This window comes from Coregonus lavaretus, assembly GCF_964263955.1.
Source record: "Coregonus lavaretus genome assembly, chromosome: 30".
Classification (NCBI taxonomy): domain Eukaryota; kingdom Metazoa; phylum Chordata; class Actinopteri; order Salmoniformes; family Salmonidae; genus Coregonus; species Coregonus lavaretus.
In genome coordinates this window covers 21007581-21035073 of record NC_140017.1, presented here as the reverse complement: position 1 = coordinate 21035073, position 27493 = coordinate 21007581, and the positions used below count along the sequence as shown (strand labels likewise).

At 47.2% G+C, this 27493-nt stretch overlaps 1 pseudogene across 1 annotated transcript in view; it reads left to right on the top strand.

Annotated features, from left to right (window-relative positions):
- LOC311105983 (protocadherin-16-like) overlaps nt 1-27493 on the top strand; it is a 113129-nt pseudogene that overhangs the window by 74799 nt on the left and 10837 nt on the right. Inside the window, exons 2-18 of the transcript in view lie at nt 2311-2499; nt 4507-4738; nt 5084-5320; nt 6350-6969; nt 7513-7656; nt 7856-8132; nt 12359-12546; nt 12694-12790; nt 13055-13212; nt 16998-17483; nt 17872-18235; nt 23807-24046; nt 25116-25241; nt 25599-25808; nt 25945-26240; nt 26496-26746; nt 27141-27273. The product of the transcript in view is annotated as a protocadherin-16-like (transcript). The remainder of the gene's footprint in view (nt 1-2310; nt 2500-4506; nt 4739-5083; nt 5321-6349; nt 6970-7512; nt 7657-7855; nt 8133-12358; nt 12547-12693; nt 12791-13054; nt 13213-16997; nt 17484-17871; nt 18236-23806; nt 24047-25115; nt 25242-25598; nt 25809-25944; nt 26241-26495; nt 26747-27140; nt 27274-27493) is intronic.

Genomic DNA, 27493 nt, shown 5'->3' with positions numbered 1-27493 from the left:
CAGCCGTCATATCATAAATATTTAATGTGAGTATTGTACAGGTGCCATTTTTTATGATGGTGGTATGGGCTAGGAAAATAAACATTCCTCCATGCCTGGTTGTGGCTGAAATGGAAAGTGACGTTTGGGTCTCCTCATATAGCTCTCTCTCTCTCTCTCTCTCTCTCTCTCACTCTCTCTCACACACACACAGACACACACACACAATAATCAAGCTGTCTCCTACAGTATGCCACGACCAGCTCTCAGTGTTTAACTTGTCCAGGTTCAGTCATGCTACTGTGGTGAGAACAAGAGCAGCAATGCAGTAGTTATTAATAACTTGCCCCCTGCCAGATAATATAATATTGAAGTAAAGCTACAGGCCTAGAGGGCTGCTGTGTTTGAACAGAGCAGCTCTCCTCTCCTCAACAAGCTCCCGGTCTCTGTGCCCTCCCGGGGTTTACCATCCTTCTCTTTGGTGTGTGTCTCTCTCTGCCAACATCACAGGCTCTCTCGCTGGCTCTCTCACCATCCTTTGGCTGTCGTTAGGCCAAACACACACACACACACAAAAACATATACTCCAGAATGCATGCACACATACACACACACAGCTCCGCAAGACCACCATGTGCTACAGGATACATACAGAACAGAGATCCTGTTTCAGTTGAGAATCATCATCACTTCTAATGAATGGTTTCCATCCTCGTACACTCACAGGAGCCAGGGCCAGGCCAGGACAGGGAAGTGTGTGCTTTTGATAAGCATGACTGGCTGTATTTTCCTTGGCCCAGGCTCTCATAGCTCTCTCCTAGCTGCCCTCTTAGGCACAGAGCAGCCATACTGCAGTAGTAGTAGTAGTAGTAGACGTTGGAGACTCTATTTCATTTAATCCACTTCTCCTTTCCTTCCCAGAGAGATCCCCCCCTTTTTTTGAAGAGATGGAAGGAAAGAGAGAACTCTAATCAACTTGTGAGGCTTAACCCCATCTGTAAACTCTTTCTAGCTGCGATCCAGAGCCAACACTTGCAAACGATTACCCTGCCAGTACCCAGGAGGCTCTCTGATTGGCTTGTTTGGTTAGTGTAATCCAGGGAACTGCTACAGTCTCCTCTCCTCAGCTGGCTGGTGGCTGGCTGTGTGGGGAGTTGGGCTGAACTGAGTGGAGGCTGTCTGTTATGAACCCACCAGCCCCAGCTCTCAGCTCTCTCTGTACTGTAGATGTGAGGTGTATTAGAACCAGACGTTGAGGGGTAGAATGTTAGAGTTATAATGTGGTGAGGCAGGGAGGCAGTGAGGCGTGCTGTGGGGGGTACACTGCTGCTCCCAAGTCCACCCTCCCCATCCCCCCATTCCCCCTCCCTCCCTGTCACTGGGCTGTTCAGACAGACGCCATTCCACTCCTGGACCAGCCTGGCTGTCTCTACTGCTGGCATCTCTCCCGGCTAAACGCAGGCAGGGCTGGGGAAGTCATCCACTCCTCCTCTCTCCCTCTCTCCTCTCCCTCCTCTCCTCTCTCCTTCCCCCCAGTGCCTCGCTCTACCAGAGGAGACGGTTTGGCTTGTGCTCTAACTCAAATAAACAACACAGATGAGAATTAAAGACTCACTCCAACAGCACCTGGTGCCCTGTACTGTCCTGTACAGTACTGTACTGTACTGTTCATATCCTGTCCTGTACTTTGCTGTCCTGTCCTGTACTGTTACTGTCCTGTCCTGTACTGTTACTGTCCTGTCCTGTACTGTTACTGTCCTGTACTGTCCTGTACTGTTACTGACCTGTCCTGTACTGTCCTGTATGGTACTGTCCTGTACAGTCCTGTCCTATACTGTCCTGCACTGTCCTGTCCTGTCCTGTACTGTCCTGTACTATACTGTCCTGTAATGTCCTGTACTGTGTGGGTTCTCGTTCATACTAGTGGTACTATCCAAAATGATCCTACAGGGTACATACTGAAATACATTGGTCTAACTAGAAATTGTGTGCTTGCTTCAGCTGTCCAAAAGTAATTTATGGTAGTGGAATAATAGTATTTTTTAAAGTCAACATCCAATGTCGTCCAAGAGTTGCTGAATATTTCCTTATCTTGTCTAGCTCCTAAGATGTATTCTTGTGTCTTCCTCTCTGTAGGTGTAACAGTGAAAGGTCCCCTTAAGACAAACTGTCTAACCCATACATCCTCTAAGACAAACTGTCTAACCCATACATCCTCTAAGACAAACTGTCTAACCCATACATCCTCTAAGACAAACTGTCTAACCCATACATCCTCTAAGACAAACTGTCTAACACATACATCCACTTATTTTATCTCCCTCTCTGCAGGTGACAGCGACAGATGCAGATGGTGGCTCCTTCGGCTCCATCAGCTACTCTCTGGGGTCAGGCATCAACAGTGCTGTCCCTTCCCAGTTCTCTGTAGGGAAGGAGACAGGACAGATCTGTACCAACGTGGCTCTGGACAGAGACCAGGGACCAACCAGCTACGACTTTACTGTCACCGCCGTGGACGGGGTGAGTCTCCGCACATCTCCTACTGTATCTGTCCACCCTCCTGATCTCTCCTTCCCTCTGCACTCTTCCCTCCATTTACCCTGCACTAACCATCTCTCCCCTCCAGGGTGAGTCTATTCTTCTCCCTCCCTCCACATCTCTCCACCCTCCTCTCTCTCTAGACCCACTTCTTGGCTATCTCTCCATCCTCATCCAATGTCTACATCCCAAATGGCACCCTATTCCCTATATAGTCCATTCATTTTGACCAGAGCCCTATGGGAATAGAGTGCCATTTGGCACATAGTCTAATATCTCCCTGTAAGTACATTAAACCCCTAACAGTGATCTCTTAAACAGTGTTTTTCCCAGTGTTTATCGCAGCAGGGTTAAAAGAAGAAAAACTCCAGCACACTGGTAATATTGATGCTTCCAACAATTGAATGGATATTTTTAACCGACATTTCATAGCAGGGTTCACAGCAGACAAATAGCTAGCAGAACCCTGGCTATTAGACACAGCTAAAGAGCCAGAGCCAGGATAGCTAGTAGAGAGGGTAGCAGCTCCTCAGCCAGGCAGAGCAGAACACAGTAGAGCAGCAAGTCTTTCATTAGTGCAGCCAAATAAAAGAGTCTGAATGAGTCTCCCTGGCAGGGCTGTGCTGTGAATGAGTCTCCCTGGCAGGGCTGTGCTGTGAATGAGTTTCCCTGGCAGGGCTGTGCTGTGAATGAGTTTCCCTGGCAGGGCTGTGCTGTGAATGAGTTTCCCTGGCAGGGCTGTGCTGTGAATGAGTTTCCTTGGCAGGGCTATGCTGGGATAGCATGCTGTAGCGCCACACGCCAAATCATACTTGAAAGTAAAAGGGTAGAAATGAAAGGAAATCACTGCAGTCATGGTAAAACAATCAGATGGAGAAGAGAGAGTGATAGCGAGAGAGAGAGAGAGAGAGAGAGAGAGAGAGAGAGAGAGAGAGAGAGAGAGCAAGAGAGAGAGAGAGAGAGAGAGAGAGAGAGAGAGAGAGAGAGAGAGAGAGAGTGAGAGAGTGAGATGCCTATAACGTCAGGCAGACTTGCAGACAGACGGAAACGCAGGCAGGCAGGCAGACAGACAGTCAGTCAGTCAGTCAGTCAGTCAGTCAGACAAACATAGACAGACATGCAGACAGACAGACAGACAGACAGACAGACAGACAGACAGACAGACAGACAGACAGACAGACAGACAGACAGACAGACAGACAGACAGACAGACAGACAGACAGACAGACAGACAGACAGACATACATACAGTCAGACAGACAGGCAGATAGACAGACAGGGAGGCAAGGAGTCAGGCAGGCAGCAGTAATATTTAATAAGTTGGACCGCTTCTCCCTCCTCCTCCTCCCTCCTCCTCTCTCTCACCAGTCCGGCCAAATGAAAAGCCTGCTCTGTATTCTGTTCAGAATGAGCCGCCAGGGAAACAGAGCTCTCTGCTCTGTGGCGGCGGTAGCGAGCCCTCTCACCCCCCACAGATCCTGACAGATTGCTGTTTCCCTGGGGAAGCTATCAATCCCTATCCCTCCACCAACCTGCCAGGACTAGATTTTAGAGTCAGACGTTTTTAACAGGGTTCCTGCTGATTCTAACTTGCTCCATTAATGTGGTCAAACTCATTTTTTCAGTTATTTTACCACTTTGTCCTGCTGATATACAACAGCATGTGACGTCTAGTAGAACAGAGGGCTTTTTGTCCTTAGAAGCAGTGCATACCCAACACCTAACTAACTTCAGCTGGGCTTTAATATAAAGGGGGAAAGGTGCTCAGCTTAACTGAAGCATGTTGAAATAAAAAACATTCCTACCCCAGGACACTTCACGTGGTGACTGTCCCAGAAAATACTGGTTTTGTCAAAATGTTTTTATTGATTTCACAGAAATCTCCAACAACAACAATCCAACACAGAATGGCAATGACACATCTAACACATCCCAATGAGCGTTGTCTTTTTGATTCATTGTTTGATTTTCCTTTCTGTTCCCCTGCAGGGCGGTCTGAACTCCATGGCCTACATCAGGGTGGACCTGCTGGACATCAACGACAACAGACCAGTCTTCTACCCTGTGAGCTACGCCGTCAGCCTCAGCTCCCAGAGTGCACCTGGCACCTCTGTCGTCAAGGTTACAGCCCTTGACCCCGACACTGGGGAGAACGGGAGGGTCACGTACCGAACCGTCCCCGGAGGCAACTCCCCCTTCTTCACGCTCAACAAAGACACAGGTTGGTGCTTTTACTGTAATACAGCTTTAACAACAAAGACACATGTTGGTAATTTTACTGTAATACAGCTTTAACAACAAAGACACAGGTTGGTGCTGTATTAACTTCTTATGTAGTTACAGGTGTATCAAGGAAAAAAACATTATTGTATGTTCCACAATGTGTTTAATGGATCTTACAGATCCAGATGCCAGCGCGCTGGAATTTCATTTTTCTGGAACTACATAAAGCGTGTATGTGTGTGTTTGTATGTGTGTGTGTGTGTGTCCGTCCTCATGTCTCTGTGTGTGTATTTTGAGCTGTGTCTGACCTTGACCACTGTATTTTGTGTCCTTTCTCCACCAGGTGTGATCTCCCTGTCCCGGTCGCTGCATGGCAAGGCCAACACGGTGATCCCCATGGTGGTTTCAGCCCAGGACGGAGGGCGTCTGGCAGCACTGGTCAACGCCCGGGTCAACATCAGTGTGGTGGCAGGCCTGGTGGCGCCCCCTGTGTTCGAACACAGTCAGTACAGCTTCTCTGTGTCTGAGAACGTACTGCGAGGGACTGAGGTTGGCGTCGTACAGGCCATCAGTAAGAACGGTGGGTGTGACTTGGAATTGGAACTTCTGATTGGTTAAGGACTGCTAACACCTGTTTGAAAGCATGCATATGTGTGTGTGTGTGTGTGTGTGTGTGTGTGTGTGTGTGTGTGTGTGTGTGTGTGTGTGTGTGTGTGTGTGTGTGTGTGTGTGTGTGTGTGTGTGTGTGTGTGTAGGTGTGTGTGTGTGTGTGTGTGTGTGTGTGTGTGTGTGTGTGTGTGTGTGTGTGTGTGTGTGTGTGTGTGTGTGTGTGTGTGTGTGTGTGTGTGTGTGTGTGTGTGTGTGTGTGTGTGAGGGGGCAGTATGTGCTGAAAGGACTCACTGGGGCGTTCTGTGCTCCCTCTGTGCTCCCTGTACCAATTGTTCAAATAGGCAGCGAGCCACTGTACACACCTCGTTTAAAAATCACATGAATCACAAATTCCATCCCAGCACATTGTTTTTATAATCCTTACTTTGGATATTTAGGGCTCTCTGTCATAGTGTAAAAGACTTGACAAATGACCGAGGGGGAGTATATTGTAACTGAAGTGCTCTCTGCCTGGTCTGGTCCTGGTCTCCTCATCTGGAGTGGCTCTGGATTTTGTCACCTTGCTTCAAAAGATACAAATAAAATAAACTCTCACACACACACACACACACACACACACACACACACACACACACACACACACAAACACACATTCATACTACACACACATCACAACTGCTGCTGCCAGACTCTTATTATGATCGCTAAATACTGCACAATTTAAACACTTGCCTCCCATCCCCCCTTCCCCAATACACAGGTAAATATTGGACAATAAATTGTGCCTTCCTGTATAATACTTATGCTAAAAGATGTATTCTATTCTACTGAGCCATTTACTTTATGTTCGTATTCTTATCTTTTCTTATTTCTTATTGTTGTTGCATTGTTGAGGAGGAACCTGCAAGTAACATTTCGTTAGACGGTGTATACCATGTGTATCCTGTACATACGGGATAATAAAACATGAAACGTTAAACTTCCCCTGTCTGTCCTCAGGTGGCCCCAGTAAGGACATCCTGTACACCATCTCCTCTGGAGACCCTTCTGGCTACTTCACCGTGGACCAAGAGAGCGGCGCCCTGCGGACCAGCCTTCCCCTGGACCACGAGGCCCAGCCCTCTCTAACCCTGGAGCTCCAGGCTCGTAGCGGCAGCCCCCCTGCCTTCGGTCAGACCTTCGTCCACATCACCATCCAGGACATCAACGACAACGCTCCTGTCTTCCTGCCCTCCTCTTCTGAGTCTCTCCTCCTCCCGGAGCACACAGAGATGGGGACCGTAGTCTACCGCGTCCAGGCTCAAGACCAGGACTCTGGCCTCAACGGCCAGATTACTTTTGACCTTTCCTCCACTGCGACCTCAAGCGGAGGTCAAATAACCTTTTCCATGGAGCGCAGAACGGGAGAGATCCGGCTGGTTGGCGGGCTGTCATATGACGTAACGCCGCGCTACGACCTGAAGGTGACAGCTAAAGATGGCGGCACGCCCCAGCTGAGCTCTACCATGATGCTTGTGGTGCACGTCCAGGCGGAGAACGACCACGGTCCCGTGTTCGACACCCTGACCTACCGCGTGGAGCTGAGGGAGAACACGCCGCTCAGCACACGCTTCCTACAGGTATGTTCAGTAGATTGTTCAACTAACTGTCAACAACATTTCCACTAACTATCCCTAAACGTAACCCCAGCAACCTGTTATGTATCAACAGAGTTGCAGTTGATAGGTTGCTGATAGTTTGAGTATCTGTAGATCATCTACAGGGGACTATCCAAATAAAGTGTAACCCTTTATCGTCCCCAAGAGGGGGGAAAACTGTCTTGGATACAATTCTGCTGTATATAAGAAAAGGATATTGAGGGCAGGTTTCCCAGACCCAGACTACAGTAATCCTACCCTGGAATAAAAACAATTTGAATTTCCATTGAAAGCGATTTTGTTGTCCAAAATAGGCTTCATCTGTATCCGGGAAACCGTCCCAATATCTGCTACACATCATGTATACTGTTCATCCACAGGTTGAAAGGGGAACATTGTCTTGGACACATTTTTCTGTATATAACAATAGACATAATATCTCACATATCAAACAGAACTGTCAGTTCTCTGATGTTTTGGCTGTATATGTATTTCTGATTAAGTACTTAATTCATCCATCTACAGGTGCGAGCTCTGAGCCGGGACACCACGGGTTCAGGCTCCTCCTCTCCACTGGCGTACCACCTGAGACCTGACGGAGACGCAGCAGGGTTTGGCATCGCAGCAGACAGCGGCTGGCTGTTTGTGAAGAGCGCCCTGGACAGAGAGGTGAGGGACATGTGACAGGAAGATATAGAAACTTGTCCAGACCCGCACACTGAATGTTCCTGTGAACCACTTTGATTGATATCGATCATGTAGATCTTATTCATCTTGACATTAGACTTCTTTAGAGGCCTGAAAACATCTGACAAACTTTAATTTAAATGTAATGTTTCTTTAATGTGCGTCAATTACCTTTGCCCAGGTGAAGGACATGTACATGTTGATGGTTCTGGCCACAGTGGGCCACGGGCAGCTGAAGAAGACGGGCAGTGCTACGGTGAGGGTGTCGGTGACAGATGAAAACGACAACTCACCCCGTTTGACCCAGGAGAGGGCTTTCCTGGCCGTGAGAGAGAACCTTCCGGCAGGGTCAGGGTTCGGACGGGTGTCGGCTATGGACCGTGACTCAGGGCTCAACGGCAGGCTCAGTTACAGACTCCTACACCCAGACAGACACTTCCAGATCAACTCACACACAGGTAGTTAAAAGACTGGTTAATGAAAGGAATACAAAAAGATACACTGAGCGTACAGAACATTAAGAACACCTTCCTAATATTGAGTTGCAACCCCCCCATCTACACCAGGTGTGCCCTTCTTTGACGTGATATCTACTTTTTCATTTGCCAGCCTGATGAGATCTAAACCAACCAACAAAATGTATGAAACGCAACACACCACTGAGTATGGACCTATGATACCTATTTGATACCCAAATATAATGTGGACCAATAACATGTTTTCCACAAATAAGTGCAACTAATTTCATTTCCTACCTTAGTGTGACTTTTGGCTTTGGGTGGAGGCAAGTAGTTTTTCATTGTCAGGGCTGTATCAGCTTGTTGCAAGTCTCATGCAGGCCACAAGGTAGTCGTCAGTCATAGTAGATCTGTACTTGGACTTTATGATCTTCATGTGAGAAAATGCAGACTTACAGAGGTAGGCTGATCCAAAAAGGGCTGATAAGTTGAGAGCACATCTTCTTATGTTGGGATACTTCTCCTCTAGCAGCAGCTCCCAGAACTCTTCCTTCATCTCAGTGGTTGCCCTGGATTTCAGCTGAACGTCATTTGAAGGGTGAGAATTTCCGTTTCTGCTATAGTTGTGTCCAACGGAAAAAGTGACCCCATTTTGGAGGCAATGACGTCCACATGTACGTCTGTGCCAAACAGAAAGCACATGTAAGTGGCAATAGGCTCAAGTGATGCAAAGTCAGTGAACCGACTGTCAAAATCAGATAAGATGCTCTGGACTTGCTGCACGTAACGTGCACTGTCAAGCTGTGCTGTATCCTTGCCCTAACGTTCAACTTCTGAACGCATGTGTTGAAAGAAGTGCAGGTCCTTACGTTGCAGTTTTCTTGTGAGCAGTTGTAGTTTGCATTTAAAAGTGTTCACAGAGCTGATCATGTCGATTACATGTTTGCCTTTTCCTTGCAGCTCTACATTCAATTCATTAAGCGTGTAAGTTAGGTCAGTGAGAAAAGCTAAATCCAGGAGCCACTGTGTGTCCTCTAGCTGAGCATGTTCTGCATGTTTGGAGACCTTGAGAAACTCCTTGATTTCAGGCAACAACTCACTGAATCTCCCTAAAAATGTACCTCGGCTCAGCCACCACACATCCGTGTGCAGCAGCAGGTCTGTCTGCTCCGCTTCAGTCTCTTCTAAGTGAGGGTGAAATAGCCTCCGCTGTAGGCTTCTTGCTCTAATAGAACACACAATCTTCATCGGAACATACATCACCTCTTTCATGTTTAACATCTTCCCCGCACAAAGCTTGCTGATGAATTACGCAGTGATAACTAAGAAAGTCCCAGAAAGAATCATCTCGTTTGCACAATGCAACGAACCCACTAATGCGGCCTACCATAGCGGTGCCCCATCGGTAGTAATGGAGACAAGCTTACAAAAGGGCAGTTGGAATTTGTTAGCAAACTCGAGCTTGAAAAATATGTTCGCCCCTTGTATGTCCTTTCAGTGGCAAAATGGCAAGGAGTTCCTCCTTTGTACTCATGTTGTCAAATAGCATTCTGATGAAAATGCATAACTGTGCCACATCTACCATATCTGTGGACTCATCAAACTGGAGGGGAAAAACTCGCAGTTGTCAATATCCTTCTTCAGTTGATCCTTGAGGTTCTCCGCTATTCCCTCACATCTTCTTGTCACCGTATTTCTGGACAACTGAATGTCATTGATGGCAGCCATAATTTCAGTCTTATTCTTAAAATCCCCAAACAGCGAGTCTGCAGCCGCAATAAATGCTTCCTTGATCATCTCCCCATCTTTGAACAACTTTTTATGCTTCGGAAGAATGCGACTCACACGATAAGATGCTATGGTTGCCGCCTTCCCTTTGGTCACAGGCCTTGTGAAAATTGACTGCTGCGCTGCCAGTTGATTTTTTAGTTCTTGTACCTTTCTTCTTCATAATTCAGTCTTTGCTGGAAAATCTCTTTCCTTGGTTTTGTGTGTGGTTTTAAAATGTCGTTCTATGTTACCTTTCTTTGGGATAGCGATGCTATTATGGCAGATGAGGAACACACATTTTGAGTATGACATCACAAAAAAATGATCCTCCTCCCATTCCTTGTGGAAATGATACGTTTTCTGTTTTTTGGTATCCTTCCCTTCACTCATTATTGCTGCTGTCGACCACACAACTTAAGAACAACTTAAACTCTTAAGGATCGGACCCTTTTTATAAATTTTCGCCTAAAATGACATACCCAAATCTAACTGCATGTAGCTCAGGACCTGAAGCAAGGATATGCATATTCTTGATACCATTTGAAAGGAAACACTTTGAAGTTTGTGGAAATGTGAAATTAATGTAGGAGAATATAACACATTAGATCTGGTAAAATATAATACAAACAAAAAAACATGCGTTTTTTAAATTTTTTATTTTTTTTATGATCTTTGAAATGCAAGAGAAAGGCCACAATTTAATATTGCAGTTTAGGCGCAATTTAGATTTTGGCCACTAGATGGCAGCAGTGTGTGCAAAGTTTCAGATTGATCCAGTGAAGCATTGAAATGCTGTACTATTTTTTATCAAGTCTGCCCAAATGTGCCAAATTGGTCAATTGATACATTTTCAAGTACATAACTATAGAGAACATACAAAAATGATATGGTAATACAAAATGTAAGTTTACACACTCCCAGGAATGTCATATATGATGGATCATTAGATGGCTGGGCGGGGTGGGTGTGGAGCCAGAGACAGCAAGGGTTCAAACTGTAGAACCCAGTTCCTACATTTGAATATAAAAATGGATTTATCAAACAAAACTGTGCTACAGTTTATCTCTGGGACTCTCAGGATGACAAATCAGAGCAAGATTACTGAATGTAAGTACATTATTTACCTTAAGAGGTGAATGTATCAAGCCAGTTGCCATGATAAGTTTTTTATTGTTGTGCACTCTCCTCCAGCAATAGCATGGTCTTTTTTCACTGTAATAGCTACTGTAAATTGGACAGTGCAGTTAGATTAACAAGAATTTAAGCTTTCTGCCCATATAAGACATGTCTACGTCCTGGAAAGTTTGCTGTTACTTACAACAGTCATGCTAATCGCATTAGCGCACGTTAGCTGAACCATCCGGTGTACGGCCGTAGATCCCGTAGAGGTTAAGAACTAATCTGGCTACAAAGTTAGCTAGCTAGCTACCTGCCTGGCATCACCGTGACCTCGACTTGGAGTTGGCGGGTGGCATCTGACCGCGCTAACTAGTTATACGTCAATAAGTGGGCAGGAACTGGTCATATTTTATGTAAATCACGTGACTTTTCAGACATTGCTGTGAATGGACTGTCAAATGTTAAAACAGAAAGATTATAGGCACTGATTTGTGTGGCTGAATTTTTATGTATAATCATCTCACGATCGACTGGTTGGGCACCCCTGATCTACACTGATTGAAGTGGATTTAACAAGTGACATCAATAAGGAATCATAGCTTTCACCTGGATTCACCTTGTCAGTCTATGTCATGGAAAGAGCAGGTGTTCCTAATGTCTTGTACACCAGTGGAGGATGCTGAGGGGAGGACGAGCAAATGGAATGGCTGGAACGGAGAAAATGGAATGGCATCAAAACCATGGAAACCATGTGTTTGATGTATTTGATACCATTACACCAATTCCACTCCAGCCATTACCACGAGCACGTCCTCCCCAATTAAAGTGCCACCAACCTCCTGTGTTGTACACTTAGTGTATAATAACTTTATATTTACCACAGGAACTTCAGATGTGGCATTCAGAATAGACACACAACACCACAATTTACATGACCATTCATCCTCACTCATTCTCCTACTGCAGATGCCTGGCCTGTCTGTTCTCTGTGTTAATAAATCAGGTTAGCTGCTGTGTTGAGGGTCCTGCTGGGCCCTAATTGGCCTGCTGTGAGACTGTGTGTAGCCTCTCGCCAGGGGCTGATAACTCTAACCTCCACTGCAGCTGTTCAGGTTCCTGCCATGCCTGTGTGTGTGTGTGTGTTAGTGTGTGTCTGTGTGCGTGTATGTGTGTGTGTGTTTGTGGGTGCTTGCATGTGTGTATGTTTGTGTGTGATCAAAGACTACTGGCTCTCCCTTTAATTTCTCATCATTACTCCTCTCCCTCCTATCTCTCTGACTCTCTGACTCTCTCTCCCTCCCTCCTCCCTCCCTATGTCCTCTCCCTCTCTCCCTCAGGTGAGATCAGTACCCGTGTAGGTCTGGACAGGGAGCAGCAGAGTAGTTACCAGGTGTTGTTGGTGGTTCAGGATGGAGGTACTCCCCCACGCAGCGCTACAGGGACAGCCTTCATCACCATCCTGGATGAGAATGACAACACTCCCTCCTTCAGACACAGCCAGCCTGGCAGAGGACTCACCATGCAGGTATTACTGAGGCTGCATCCCAAATGGCACCCTTTCCCTATACTGTACGCTACTTTTGACCAGAGCCCTTAGGGCATGGTCTTACATGATATGTTAGTGGTCAACGTTGAGAAGAAAACGAAGTCACCTTGTGGTTTCCTTCTGTAGGTGACGGAGGGCCAGGCGTCAGGTCTACTGCTGGGGAAAGTACAGGCCAAGGACCCTGATGAGGGAGAGAACGGCACTGTTTACTACTCCATGTCAGGTGAGAGGGATGGAAGACGGGAGAGAGAGAGGGAGAGAGGGAGGGGATTGTGTGTAAGTTAATGATTGAAGAGTAATTTGCTATTTTCTGCCATTGGGTGATTATGTGAGGAATGCATTGTTTTCTTCTGGCATTGTTTCCAAAAGGAACTCTGTGTAACAATTTATAGCTGGACTTCTCACTCTCTCTCACTCTCTCTTTTTTTATCCCTCCCTCCCTCCCTCCCTCCCTCCCTCCCTCCCTCCCTCCCTCCCTCCTCTACAGGTCCCAGAGCAGAGCGCTTCTCTCTGAACCCTACTACAGGTGAACTGCGTTCCTCCTCTCCTCTGAGTCGCTCTGACAGAGCTGAGTACAGCTTCACTGTGACTGCCACTGACCGAGGTCAGCCCTCTCACAGCACTACCTGTTCACTACACATACAGGTGAGACCCCTACCTCAGACTGCTATCTCCTACATCATATACCCTATCTCCTATCACCTACCACCTTTCTTCTCACAGATTTAGCTGTATCCTAATCATAAAGGTCTGAAAACTACTAGATCATAGCCAACACCTATCTATCAAATATCCCACATTTAACTAAAGTACTGGGAGAAGTACTATGTCAAGCTTGCTCTAGATGTGGATCTAGAAGTCTGGCTCCTCACAACAAAGTTGTTCCAAATAGACGTGCCAGGCTGAGTTCTGACAAACTTCCTTCCCTCCCTCCTTTTCTTTCTTCCATCCCTCCTCTCCCTCCATCCCTCCCTCCTCTCCCTCCCTCCCTCCCTCCCTTCTCCTCCTCTGTGACTTTTCAAAATGGGAATTTCTCTTTGAGTAAGAGATGGAAAACTAGGTATGAATCAAGTGCTCCCATCTTGCCCATGATGATCACCAGCTGTGATTCCTCTGATCAAGGCCATACTGAATGACTTCAACACTTTTAATACAGTAGCCTCACTTCAATACGACACCGCCTGGGATATGCACCCACATAAAATATACCATTCAAGTTAATTTAATTAATATTTAATATACAACTAAACAGTGACCAACCAGGCCAGCACAATGGAAGGAACTCTGTAGCTGTAAATCCAAAGTGCGTCCCTAATGACACCCTATTCCCTATATAGTGCACTACTTTTGACCAGTGCCCTATGTAGGGAATAGGGTGCCATTTGGAACGCAGATCTTTAAGGTTCCAGGAAAATAGAAGGGTCTTGTAATGGCTGCAGTAAAACAGCGTCTCTGTGTTCCTTATTTCTAAAAAAATTTCCTTCCCTCATTTCTCCTGTTCTTCTGACGTGAAGAATATGAGTAATAATTAGTGTGTAATAGGATTCAACAGGGCTGTGTTGTTCTTGTCTGTTGATGCATTTCTATCACGCCATCATTTCAGACCCTCGCACCATCCAAGACAAGTACAGCAATAGGGACAGGGTATGATCTCACAAATTCTAACGCTTGTTGACATACAATTTGCCATCTAATGTGGAGTTAATTAACAGATATTATGTTTCATAAAGAGCAATGGGTTGTTTAGTGACTACCAACATAGTGGTGCTGTATAGTGTAACTGTGGTTTATCGAGGTATTGTAGGTTGTAATTAATTAAGCATCAGCAAGGATTTGTTGAGGAGAAAAATGGAGAAGCGCACAAAACTATTTTCTTTCTGCTTGTCTTGCTGTCTCTCTATCTCTCTTTCTCCTGGTCTAACTCCCTCACTTTCATTCATTTATTCAGTCATTCTCTCGCTCTCTCTCTCTCTCTCACTCTCTCAGATATTTAAACCCTGTGACTCCATCCCCTGCTTAGAGCTGAACTGAAAAACAGGCTTATTAGAACAATGTGTCATATGTTTAACTTCTGGTGCCTGTTTCCATACAAAGGGAGCGTTGCGTCAAAGCTGTGGTCTTTCATGTTCTTCTGATTGGTCATCAAGGGAGGTGTAAAAACTCAGTACTGTAGACTACCGAGCCCCGCCTACTGCAGTGAGATCTGAAAACTCATTACAATTTCCTTTTCTGATTATGTTGACTTTTATCCCTTATTATTTTTCCTGGCAGTGACATGCCTATCTGATTAAATGTGATTAGCGCTAGCAGGCATGTTGTTGGAGTTTATAAAAAACTCTTAAAGCGTTCCGTTTATTTTATTCCCAATGAGGAAATAGAGTGGGTGGGTAGAAATCTGTTTCAGGTTAACAGCGTCCCATTGAATATTTTGATTCTTTAGCATTGTATTGGAAAATGTAGCTCCAACTGCCACTAGGCATGTATAATGGTCATTTTTAGACACATAGCGTGAGTCTGCTGAGTGTTGATGTTCAGCTATCTTGCTAAATGGATTATCATTAACTGTCAGGATTTTCATAGTTGCTAATAATGTTCCTCAATGGTTAACAGATTGTTTGAAGATCCCAGTTATAAGAAACATTGATTAGCTAGCTACTAATTTTGTCCTCCAGCCGGCTCTCGCAATTTAACCTGGTAATGAGTTAGCTAGCTACAAACCTTTAACACCAATATATTGATGATATACAGTGCCTTCGGAAAGTATTCAGACTTCTTGACTTTTTCAACATTTTGTTACGTTACAGCCTTATTCTAAAATGGATAAAACATGATAAAAAAAAATTTCTCAGCAATCTACACACAATACCCCATAATGACAAAGCAAAAACAGATTTTTTGAAATTTTTGCAAATGTATAAAAATTAAAAACAGATATACCTTATTTACATAAGTATTCAGACCCTTTGCTATGAGACTCAAAATTGAGCTCAGGTGCATCCTGTTTCCATTGATCATCCTTGAGATGTTTCTACAACTTGATTGGAGTCCATTTGTAGTAAATTAAATTGATTGGACATGATTTGGAAAGGCACACACCTGTATATATAAGGTCCCACAGTTGACAGTGCATGTCAGAGCAAGAACCAAGCGATGAGGTCGAAGGAATTGTCCGTAGAGCTCTGAGACAGGATTGTGTCGAGGCACAGATCTGGGGAAGGGTACCAAAACATTTATACAGCATTGAAGGTCCCCAAGAACACAGTGGCCTCCATCATTCTTAAACGGAAGAAGTTTGGAACCACCAAGACTCTTCCTAGAGCTGGCCGCACGGTCAAAGTGAGCAATCGGGGGAGAAGGGCCTTGGTCAGGGAGGTGATCAAGAACTTGATGGTCACTCTGACAGAGCTCTAGAGTTCCTCTGTGGAGATGGGAGAACCTTCCAGAAGGACAACCATCTCTGCAGCACTCCACCAATCAGGCCTTTATGGTAGAGTGGCCAGACGGAAGCCACTCCTCAGTAAAAGGCACATGATGGCCCGCTTGGAGTTTGCCAAAAGGCCCCTAAAGACTCTAAGACCATGAGAAACAAGATTCTCTGGTCTGATGAAACCAAGATTGAACTCTTTGGCCTGAATGCCAAGCGTCACGTCTGGAGAAAACGTGGCTCCGTCTCTACGGTGAAGCATGGTGGCAGCAGCATCATACTGTGGGGATATTTTTCAGCAGCATGGACTGGGAGACAAGTCAGGATCGAGTCAAAGATGAACGGAGCAAAGTACAGAGAGATCCTTGATGAAAACCTGCTCCAGAGCGCTCAGGACCTGAGACTGGGGCAAAGGTTCACCTTCCAACAGGACAACCATCGTAAGCACACAGCCAAGACAACGCAGGAGTGGCTTCAGGACAAGTCTCTGAATGTCCTTGAGTGACCCAGCCAGAGCCTGGACTTGAGGCCGATCGAACATCTCTGGAGAGACCTGAAAATAGCTGTGCAGTGATGCTCCCCATCCAACCTGACAGAGCTTGAGAGGATCTGCAGAGAAGAATGGGAGAAACTCCCCAAATACAGGTGTGCCAAGCTTGTAGCGTCATACCCAATAAGACTCGAGGCTGTAATCGCTGCCAAAGGTGCTTCAACAATGTACTGAGTAAAGGGTCTGAATACTTATGGAAATGTGATATTTCTGTTTTGTTTTTTTATATATTAGCTAAAATGTCTAATATCCTGTTTTTGCTTTGTCATTATGGGGTATTGTGTGTAGATTAATGAGGGGAAAAAAACAATTTAATCAATTTTAGAATAAGGCTGTAACGTAACAAAATGTAGGAAAAGTCAAGGGGTCTGAATACTTTCTGAATGTCTATAGGTCCTGAGTGGTGTATTGAGGATATACAGTATGCTTACCAAATCTCCATCTTGCTGTCCACAGGTCCTGAGTGCGAGCAGAGCTCCTTCCAAAGCCAACCCCCTCTCCATATACTTCAACTCCGTCGAGGAGGCCAAACCGGGCTCTGTGATTGGCTCTGTGAGGTCACATGACGGCTTCGAGCTCCCTGAGGATGGTCACGTGACCTACACGTTGGTGGGCGGGTCAGACCGAGACGGAACGTTCATGGTGGACCGTCAGACAGGTGACGTGTACCTGACAAGGGAGCTGGACTACGAGCGCTCCGCCCGCTACACATTACAGATAGAGGTGGACGACTTCTCCACAACGTTACCCAGCAGCCACCTGGTGCAGCTGGACATCGAGGTGGAGGACAGCAACGACCACGCGCCCCGCTTCCCGGAGGACCCCGTAACCTTGGTGATACCTGAGAACATGGAGCCTGGGGCGACCATCTACACCTTCCAGGCTTCGGACCAGGACGGATCAGGGCCCAACAGCCTGCTGACCTACTCCATCCTGCACCAGGTAGGGTTAGGAGGTTAGGGTTAGGACACACAGGTTAGAGAAGCAAATCAGTAACAGGAACGTTGCTGTTTCAAATTCTAGACCGGTCGTGAAAATTGGAGATGAACTCACTGGCAACTAGACCATCTCCTGCCGTTGTGCTCTTTAGCAAGGCACTTAACCACATAAAGTAGCAGTTTAGGGAGTAGAGCAGAATAATGATTTATATCTCTGCAGATGGACTAATAAAGTTATATTCTCTTCTCCTCTGTTTCAGTACTCTGGACCAATAAAGTTATATTGTATTCGACTCTGTTCCAGTACCCTGGACTAAAAACGTTATATTCAATTCTGCTCTGTTCCAGTACCCTAGATTGATCAAGTTATATTTAATTCTACTATGTTCCAGTACCCTGACCTCCCAGACCTCCTGACCCTTCACCCTTCCACTGGCGTCCTGACCCTTGCGCAGGAACTGGACCATGAGGTCACTTCTTCCCTCATCCTGGTCGTCCAGGCGACAGACTCCGCCCTGAACGCCAGCCAACAGCGCTGGGGCTCGGTGACGGCGAGGGTGTTTGTGACAGACGAGAACGACAATGCTCCAGTGTTTAGCTCGCCTTCCGCGGTCAGCGTCATGGAGGACCAGCCTGTGGGCTTCGTGGTTCTCTACGTCGTGGCGCGAGATGCCGACCAGGGGGAGAACGGACGGGTCAGCTACTTCATCGAGACTGGGAACGCTGGAGGGACGTTCAGCCTCAACCTTAATACTGGTGGGTCATTTAAACAACTCCTAGTGTAATGGAAGTGGTTTGGTGAACCACGCTCACAGAAAAGGTAACCTTGTCTGAGACCAGGAGACTTTTGTCAGCTCCCCAAGCTAATGCCTAGGCTTTAGCTCAGCTGGATAACACAGCCTTGTGGCATGCAGACGACCGGGTTCAAACCCGGTCGGTAACACTGGCATACGTTATTGTTTTCTCACGAGAGCAATCATTTTGTTGCTAGCTGTGCTGTAAACACATGCTGTGATGTCAGAAGGCCATTGGTACCATATTCCAAGCTTGCATGTGGTTGGGTATGTGAGAGAGTCTCATAAGGTTCAACCTATAATCAGGCCCCAGCACAGTTAAAACAGTATAAACAGGGAAGTGTGAATAGATGTCGTGTGAGAGACGAATCAGAGTTAACGAAGTTACCCCAGTGCATTGCGTAGGCATGCCTACCTGAGCACTAAACCCTACCACCACCAACACTGCTGCTGCTGTAACAACCACCACCACTGTAAGTAACGATCCAGCTATCTGGCTGCAGTTTAACAACTTTTTCCACAGCAGAAGGCCGCAGCGAGGAGAGGCTGGCAGTAAACACACACTGCTAGACACGCAACTGGCAGGGCTGCCGTGCTGCGCTGAGATTACGCACACACACAGACACACATACACACCAGGCCTGCCGTGCATCGCTGAGATTAGGGCTTCCCTCTCCTTCTCATTACCTGGCCCTGGGAGCAGAGCAGAGAGAGGGCACAGCACTGACTCCATTTCGATTTCATGGTTAAATGAGCCGCAACCGTCAAAGAGAGAGTGAGGCAGGAGGGGATGGGAGGAGGGGGGTTGTGTTGGTTCTGTTTTGGGGTTTGTTGTTTTCTCTCTGTATCTCCGTACTCTGAGATAACTTGCCCCTGAGCCTTTAGTATGGTCAGAGTTAGTGGCTGGAATAGTTTCAGCCGCTGTGACTCCTCAGTGATCCCGTCCTAAGCCTGGTCACTAATAACACATGGGTAAGAGGAGGGGGGATCGAGAGAGAGAGAGAGAGAGAGAGAGAGAGGAAAGAGGAGAGAGGAGAGGGGGGAGGGGGGCAGAGAGGGCAGGGGAGAGAAAGAGAGAGAGAGATAGAGAGGGGGGGCAGGTGAGAGAGAGAGAGAGAGAGAGAGAGAGAGAGAGAGAGAGAGAGAGAGAGAGAGAGAGAGAGAGAGAGAGAGAGAGAGAAAGAGAGAAACATGGAAAACATATTTTGGATGTTTCCAATTCCAGTCTCTTTGGTTTACGTAGTGTTGTACTGTATATGTATGGTTGTATTAGAGTAGAGCCGTCACAGTTCTGAAGACTGGGGTGAACTAAGGTAAAGATGTTTCCTTGCTCTCACATGTTTCTTCTCATGTTAGACATTCTATTAGTTTCTTCTATTAATCGGATTAGTCTAGGGAACAGCGTCGTCTTACACAAGTTGATAAAAAAGAACAAGAAAAAAACTTTCAGGGGCGGATTCTCAGACCTAGATTAAGCCAACACCTGGACCAAAGGTGTTCCCAAATGGAGAGGCTTAGTCCAGGAGTTGACTGGGATTAATCTGGGTCAGGGAAACTTGACACATAGTTTGATTATTTAATATTTCCATTGAGCCTGGTGGAGGGGGAAAGAACCCCTAATAGAGTTAGGAGACACCCATCCTCCACCCAGAAGGATTCAAGGTTACCATGATCTGTACTAGGCTTCTCCTACACAGAGCTCTGTTGTGGTGGTGTAATGGGAACATAACCAAAACAGAATGTGTAGAGATGGGACCATTTCTCCTGTCATCGTAGACCCTGGCCTGGGCTGGTGGACAGGATAGGATAGGAGCAGACCAGGTGGTCAGAGGATTAACTCATGACATTAACTGTCATTATACTGACTAATTACCTGCATGGCTGGAACCAGTTCAAGATGGGCACCACACACACACACACACATGCGCGCGCACACACACACACTCACATATACTGGAACCAGATCAAGATGGCCGCCCTCTCTCTGTGACACACCTGATAGATCTTGACAGCTTCCTGTTTCTATCCCCTCGGCCGACCAGGGGATTCCTTGGTTCCTGATTGGTGGGGCGGTGGGGGAGGGGTGGAGCCAGGGTCAACGTGTGTATCACACACCACAACAAAGCCCAGAAGAACAAAATACCAAATATTGTGCGTGTGTGTGGGTGTTATCAAAGTGAACACACACACACACACACACACATGCAGTTCTAATCGCTACTTTAATGGTTCCCAGCAGTCTGAGGTTGGGGTTCTTTGGTGTTTTGTTTCTGCCTTTCATGGGAATAGATCCACACACACACACAGATGACTGGGTGGACAGGGTGGGTGGGTGTGTGTAAGTAAGTAAGTAAAGCTCTTGGCAAGGAGCAGCGCTTGGCCTCCGACGGAGAGGGAGGAATGACTGGTAAATATGAATCTAGCAGAGAAGTGACGCTAGCAGTGAAAGCTGAAGCTAGCAGAGTTGTGAAGCTTGCAGTGCAAGTTGAAGCTAGCAGAGTGTTGGAGCTAGCAGTGAAAGTTGAAGCTAGCAGAGTGTTGGAGCTAGCAGTGAAAGTTGAAGCTAGCAGTGAAAGTTGACACTAGCTGAGGGTTGGAGCTAGCAGTGAAAGTTGAAGCTAGCAGTGTGTTAAAGCTAGCTGTGAAAGTTGAAGTTAGCAGAGAAGTGAAGCTAGCAGTAGAAGTTGAAGCTAGCAGAGTTGTGCTGGACTAGAGAGCACTGGGACCTTTCACAGGGTGTGACTGCATACTAGGTAGGGAGAGGGACTGGCTGAGGCTGCGTCCCAAATAGCACCCTGCATCCCAACTAAGTTCACTGCATCCCAACTAAGGTCAACATTCACAAAGCCGCAGGGCCAGACGGATTACCAGGACGTGTACTCCGAGCATGCGCTGACCAACTGGCAAGTGTCTTCACTGACATTTTCAACCTCTCCCTGTCTGAGTCTGTAATAACAACATGTTTCAAGCAGACCACCATAGTCCCTGTGCCCAAGAACACTAAGGTAACCTGCCTAAATGACTACAGACCCGTAGCACTCACGTCTGTAGCCATGAAGTGCTTTGAAAGGCTGGTCATGGCTCACATCAACACCATTATCCCAGAAACCCTAGACCCACTCCAATTTGTATACCGCCCCAACAGATCCACAGATGATGCAATCTCTATTGCGCTCCACACTGCCCTTTCACACCTGGACAAAAGGAACACCTATATGAGAATGCTATTCATTGACTACAGCTCAGCCTTCAACACCATAGTGCCCTCAAAGCTCATCACTAAGCTAAGGACCCTGGGACTAAACACCTCCCTCTGCAACTGGATCCTGGACTTCCTGACGGGCCGCCCCCCAGGTGGTAAGGGTAGGTAACAACACATCCGCCACGCTGATCCTCAACACAGGGGCCCCTCAGGAGTGCGTGCTCAGTCCCCTCCTGTAGTCCCTGTTCACTCATGACTGCATGGCCAGGCACGACTCCAACACCATCATTAAGTTTGCCGATGACACAACAGTGGTAGGCCTGATCACCGACAACGACGAGACAGCCTACAGGGAGGAGGTCAGAAACCTGGCCGTGTGGTGCCAGGACAACAACCTCTCCCTCAACGTGATCAAGACAAAGGAGATGATTTTGGACTACAGGAAAAAGAAGAGGATCGCGCACACCCCCATTCTCATCGACGGGGCTGTAGTGGAGCAGGTTGAGAGCTTCAAGTTCCTTGGTGTCCACAGCACCAACAAACTAACATGGTCCAAGCACACCAAGACAGTTGTGAAGAGGGCACGACAAAACCTATTCCCCCTAAGGAGACTGAAAAGATTTGGCATGGGTCCTCAGATCCTCAAAAGGTTCTACAGCTGCACCATCGAGAGCATCCTGACTGGTTGCATCAATGCCTGGTATGGCAACTGCTTGGCCTCCACATGGCACTACAGAGGGTAGTGCGTACGGCCCAGTACATCACTGGTGCCAAGCTTCCTGCCATCCAGGACCTCTATACCAGGTGGTGTAATTGTCAAAGACTCCAGCCACACTAGTCATAGACTGTTCTCTCTGCTACCGTACGGCAAGCGGTACCGGAGCGCCATGTCTAGGTCCAAGAGGCTTCTAAACAGCTTCTAAGACTCCTGAACATCTAATCAAATGGCTACCCAGACATCTAATCATATTTTTTTTATGCTGCTGCTACTCTCTGTTTATTATCTATGCATAGTCACTTTAATAATTCTACCTACATGTACATATTACCTCAATTACCTCGACTAACCGGTGCCCCCGCACATTGACTCGGTTCCGGTACCCCCTCTATATAGCCTCGCTATTGTTATTTTTACTGCTGCCCTTTAATTATTTTTTACTTTTATTTCGTATTATTTTATATTGTATTTTTTTGGTATTCTTTCTTAAAACTGCATTGTTGGTTAAGGGCTTGTAAGTAAGCATTTCACTGTAAGGTCTACACCTGTTGTATTCGGCGCATGTGACAAATAATATTTGATTTTATTACTTTTGACCAGGGTCCATAAGGACCTCTCCACTCCCTAGGATCTCTCTTCATCCTTTAATCTGTATCTTCTCCTCTCCTCCACCCCAGGCTCCCTCTCTAACCCCTTCTCCTCTCCTCCACCCCAGGCTCCCTCTCTAACCCCTCTCCTCTCCTCCACCCCAGGCTCCCTCTCTAACCCCTCTCCTCTCCTCCACCCCAGGCTCCCTCTCTAACCCCTTCTTCTCTCCTCCACCCCAGGCTCCCTCTCTAACCCCTTCTCCTCTCCTCCACCCCAGGCTCCCTCTCTAACCCCTTCTCCTCTCCTCCACCCCAGGCTCCCTCTCTAACCCCTTATCCTCTCCTCCACCCCAGGCTCCCTCTCTAACCCCTTCTCCTCTCCTCCACCCCAGGCTCCCTCTCTAACCCCTTCTCCTCTCCTCCACCCCAGGCTCCCTCTCTAACCCCTTCTCCTCTCCTCCACCCCAGGCTCCCTCTCTAACCCCTCTCCTCTCCTCCACCCCAGGCTCCCTCTCTAACCCCTTCTCCTCTCCTCCACCCCAGGCTCCCTCTCTAACCCCTTATCCTCTCCTCCACCCCAGGCTCCCTCTCTAACCCCTCTCCTCTCCTCCACCCCAGGCTCCCTCTCTAACCCCTTATCCTCTCCTCCACCCCAGGCTCCCTCTCTAACCCCTCTCCTCTCCTCCACCCCAGGCTCCCTCTCTAAATCCTCTCCTCTCCTCCACCCCAGGCTCCCTCTCTAACCCCTCTCCTCTCCTTCACCCCAGGCTCCCTCTCTAACCCCTTCTCCTCTCCTCCACCCCAGGCTCCCTCTCTAACCCCTCTCCTCTCCTTCACCCCAGGCTCCCTCACTAACCCCTTCTCCTCTCCTCCACCCCAGGCTCCCTCTCTACCCCCACTTCTCTCCTCCACCCCAGGCTCCCTCTCTACCCCCACTTCTCTCCTCCACCCCAGGCTCCCTCTCTACCCCCACTTCTCTCCTCCACCCCAGGCTCCCTCTCTAACTCCGCTCCTCTACTTTTCCAGGTTCTCTCTCTATCCTGAAGCCCATCGACCGGGAGGAGCAGGACCTGTTCAACCTGACCATCGTAGCCCAGGACCACGGGGTACCAGTACTCTCGTCCAGCCAGCTGCTGTCTGTCCAGGTTATCGATGTGAATGACGAGGTGCCCTGGTTCCAGGAGAACCAGTACCAAGCCCAGATTACAGAGAACCAGCCTGCAGGAACCACTGTTCTGGTGGTGTCGGCCTCCGACCTGGACCAAGGTGAGAGATGCTAGGCTTGAGCTCAGTGGGCTAACACAGGAGATCCAGTCGTTACATACATAGTGTACAGTACTGACAAGCACATAAGACTGCATTGCCCTCATCATATACTATATGTTATGGTGGCTTTCTTTATGGCATAGTAATATACAAAGTACATATGATGACACACAGTTCTTCTACGTATTTGCTGTACTGTTTCTTAAACAAAATAGAACTCAGTGTCAGCCAGCAGAGCCTGTTGTTCTAAGTGTTGATCCTCCATGTGTTCAACGCATGTTCACATCATCAGCTTCACCAGTAACAGTTGGTTTTAATTGAAGACCGTGCTGAGGGATGGTGAGTGTGTGTGTGTGTGTGTGTGTGTGTGTGTGTGTGTGTGTGTGTGTCTGTGTGTGTGTGTGTGTGTGTTCACATTCCCCTGGAGTTAGTCAAGAGCACATAACCCAGAAGGATTATAAAGTTTCTCTCCAGGGTGATTAGTGGGGTAAGGTGATGGTGCCAGAGTCTTTCACTGTTAGCACGCTATCACACAACACACACACACACACACTCAATCTCCCAGCCTCCGCCCGCCTGGTGCAGCCCAGCCAACCGCTTACACAGCAAAACCAACTACAAACAAATGAAAACAGGAATGCTGCTGTGTTTGCTCTTTCTTCGCAAACACTTATTTGCGAATGTTTTCAGTGCCCGGGGGTAGAGTGGGTTGAAAGTATAACATGACTGAATGGAATAGGACTCTGCCGGCCCAACACCCTATGAAAAGTGATGTCCATTTGACTTGCACAGCCGGCTCCAATCCTTCTCCCTACCACTTCCCCTTGGCCCTAACCCTTTGATGTTTGCAAACTGTATCTGTAAGATGGAAGCAGTATGGTGGAAGCTCCACCACTACTACGGTGTTTAGACCTACCCAGACCCTTCAGATCTTCAGAACATTGAAGGGTAAGGGTCAAGGGGATGGTGTAGGGTGCGGATTGGAAGCCACTGACAGATAGTATTAGGGTTTGACTTCATATGCTTCTTCTCTCTCTTTCTTTTTCTTTCTGTCTCTCTCTCTCTCCAGGTACCAATGGCCAGTTGACATATGGAGGCATCTCTGAGGAGGGTTTCAGCATTCACCCAGCTACAGGTGTTATAACCACCACTAAAGCCCTGGACAGAGAGGAACAGGAACAATATACACTGACAGGTAACTGGCTCTGACCATAACATCTAACCCTGACCCCTGACCCTTAACCTGTAACCCCTCAGCCTAACTCCTGGCCCTAACCCTGATCCTTATCCCTGACCCTTAATCCTAATCCTAACCACTAAAACAGTTAACTGGCCCTTTATATGAGTAACACACAACATTCCAAACTGGCCATGTTTTTATAGTTCTGATTTGATGGGATACATGAGTGGTACAATGATAATGTTGGTATTATTTTCTCAGTTTTTCTTAAATATCTCTAGGAAACACAATATGGTTTAGTTAATAAATATATAACGAACACTTTTAGACTGCTGAAGCTTTGTTTAATTCCTAATCTTCCCTTTTGTCCAGTGTATGCCCGAGACGGTGGCGTGCCTCCTAACTTTGCCCGGGCATCAGTGAGGATCCGGGTGTTGGATGAGAATGACAACGCCCCAGCGTTCAGTAGACTGTACTACAGCCTGGAGGTGCCTGAGAACATGGAGGCTGTTGAGCTGTTCACTCTCAGAGCTACTGACCTGGACACTGGGGACAGCGGAGAGATGACCTACAAGATTACAGGTAAGAGCCAACTACTTGTAGATCCCAGGAGTCCAATTGAATTCATAATTTACTGATTGATTGATCCATTGATCGCAATGTTGTGAGATTTACCTTTCATCTTCTGTTTCTCCCACTTTCTCCCTCCCTCCTCTAGCTGGCGACCCATCAGGTGACTTCTGTATGGACAGGAAGTCAGGTGTTCTCTCCACCTCCAGACCGCTGGATAGGGAACGTAGGGCCAGGTACAGTCTGACAGTGACAGCCCTTGACGGGGGCTCTCCGGCCCTGAGCAGCACAGCCACAGTAGAGGTCACGCTCCTGGATGTCAACGACCACAGCCCCCAGTTCACCAGCCCCAGCTACACCGCTGACCTCCCTGAGGACGTTCCTATTGGCTCCCTAGTGCTGGAGGTCTCTGCTACTGACCTGGACGAAGGGTCTAACAGCCAGGTACACAGACTGAACTCATAGGTTGCGTCCCAAATGGCACCCTAGTCCCTACATAGTGTACTACTTTTGACTAGAGCCTTATGCCTCCTGAGCCCCCTTAAGTTTTGCCAAATGTAGCATAACACTTTTGCCACCCTTTATGAAATTTTGCTAACAAAAGGAAGCCATCTATCTAGACCTTCAAAGGGTTAATTAAGGCTTCATTAAACCTAACAGTGATTTTATCTAATCTACTATAATCTGTTCTAATCCCAGGTGCTATACTTCCTGTCGCGTGGTTCAAAGGGCATGTTCATCATTGACCAGCACACGGGACATGTCATTACCGCCGCTCCGCTCGACCGGGAACGAACCGCGTCGTACACTTTCGATGTCTGCGCCATAGACTCGTCCCCCGCCAGCCCTCGCAACTCCACCGCCACGGTCAACGTGTATGTACAGGACGTGAACGACAACGCTCCATTCTTCATCCAGGACCCCCTGGTCATGAACATCTCTGCCTCCAGGTAGGTTTACTAGAGGTTAGCGAAGCAGGACAACAACAGGAAGTTTGCCGGTTCGAATCCCATGTCTGACAGGGAAGAATCTGTTTTGGAGTGGGCTTGCATCCGGAGGATTTATCTGTACAGTTTTGTCTTTCACATGTCTTCTTTGTTGCATGCCATCACCTGCTGTTGTGTGTCTTAGATGCCATCACCTACTGTTGTGCCCTTGAGCAAGGCACGTAACCCCTAAACTGCTAAACGGGCATAGTAGTATGGCTGCCCTCTGCTCCAACCTCCCTCTGTATGTGTCTTTCGGAGGGGTTAGAATAAAAGCAGAAGAAGTTTTAGTTGGACATCCATGTACAGGAATTTTTGTAATTATAATAATATTCTTGTTCTTGTTCTTCTTCTCCAGTGTCTCCTCTCATCGCGTCCTGGCCACCATGCGGGCGGAGGACCGTGATTTTGGGGCCAACGGCTCAGTGTTCTACCGCTTCGCCAGCCCTGTCCGGGGCTTCACCATCAACTCTCTGACTGGGGACATCCAGGTATTGTTACATTATTAATCAGGGTATTTACAGTGCCTTGCAAAAGTATTCATCCCCCTTGGCATTTTTCCTATTTTGTTGCATTATAACCTGTAATTTAAATGGATTTTTATTTGGATTTCATGTAATGGACATGCACAAAATAGTCCAAATTGGTGAAGTGAAATGAAAAAAAGTACTTGTTTAAAAAAATTCAAAAAAATAAATAATGGAAATGTGG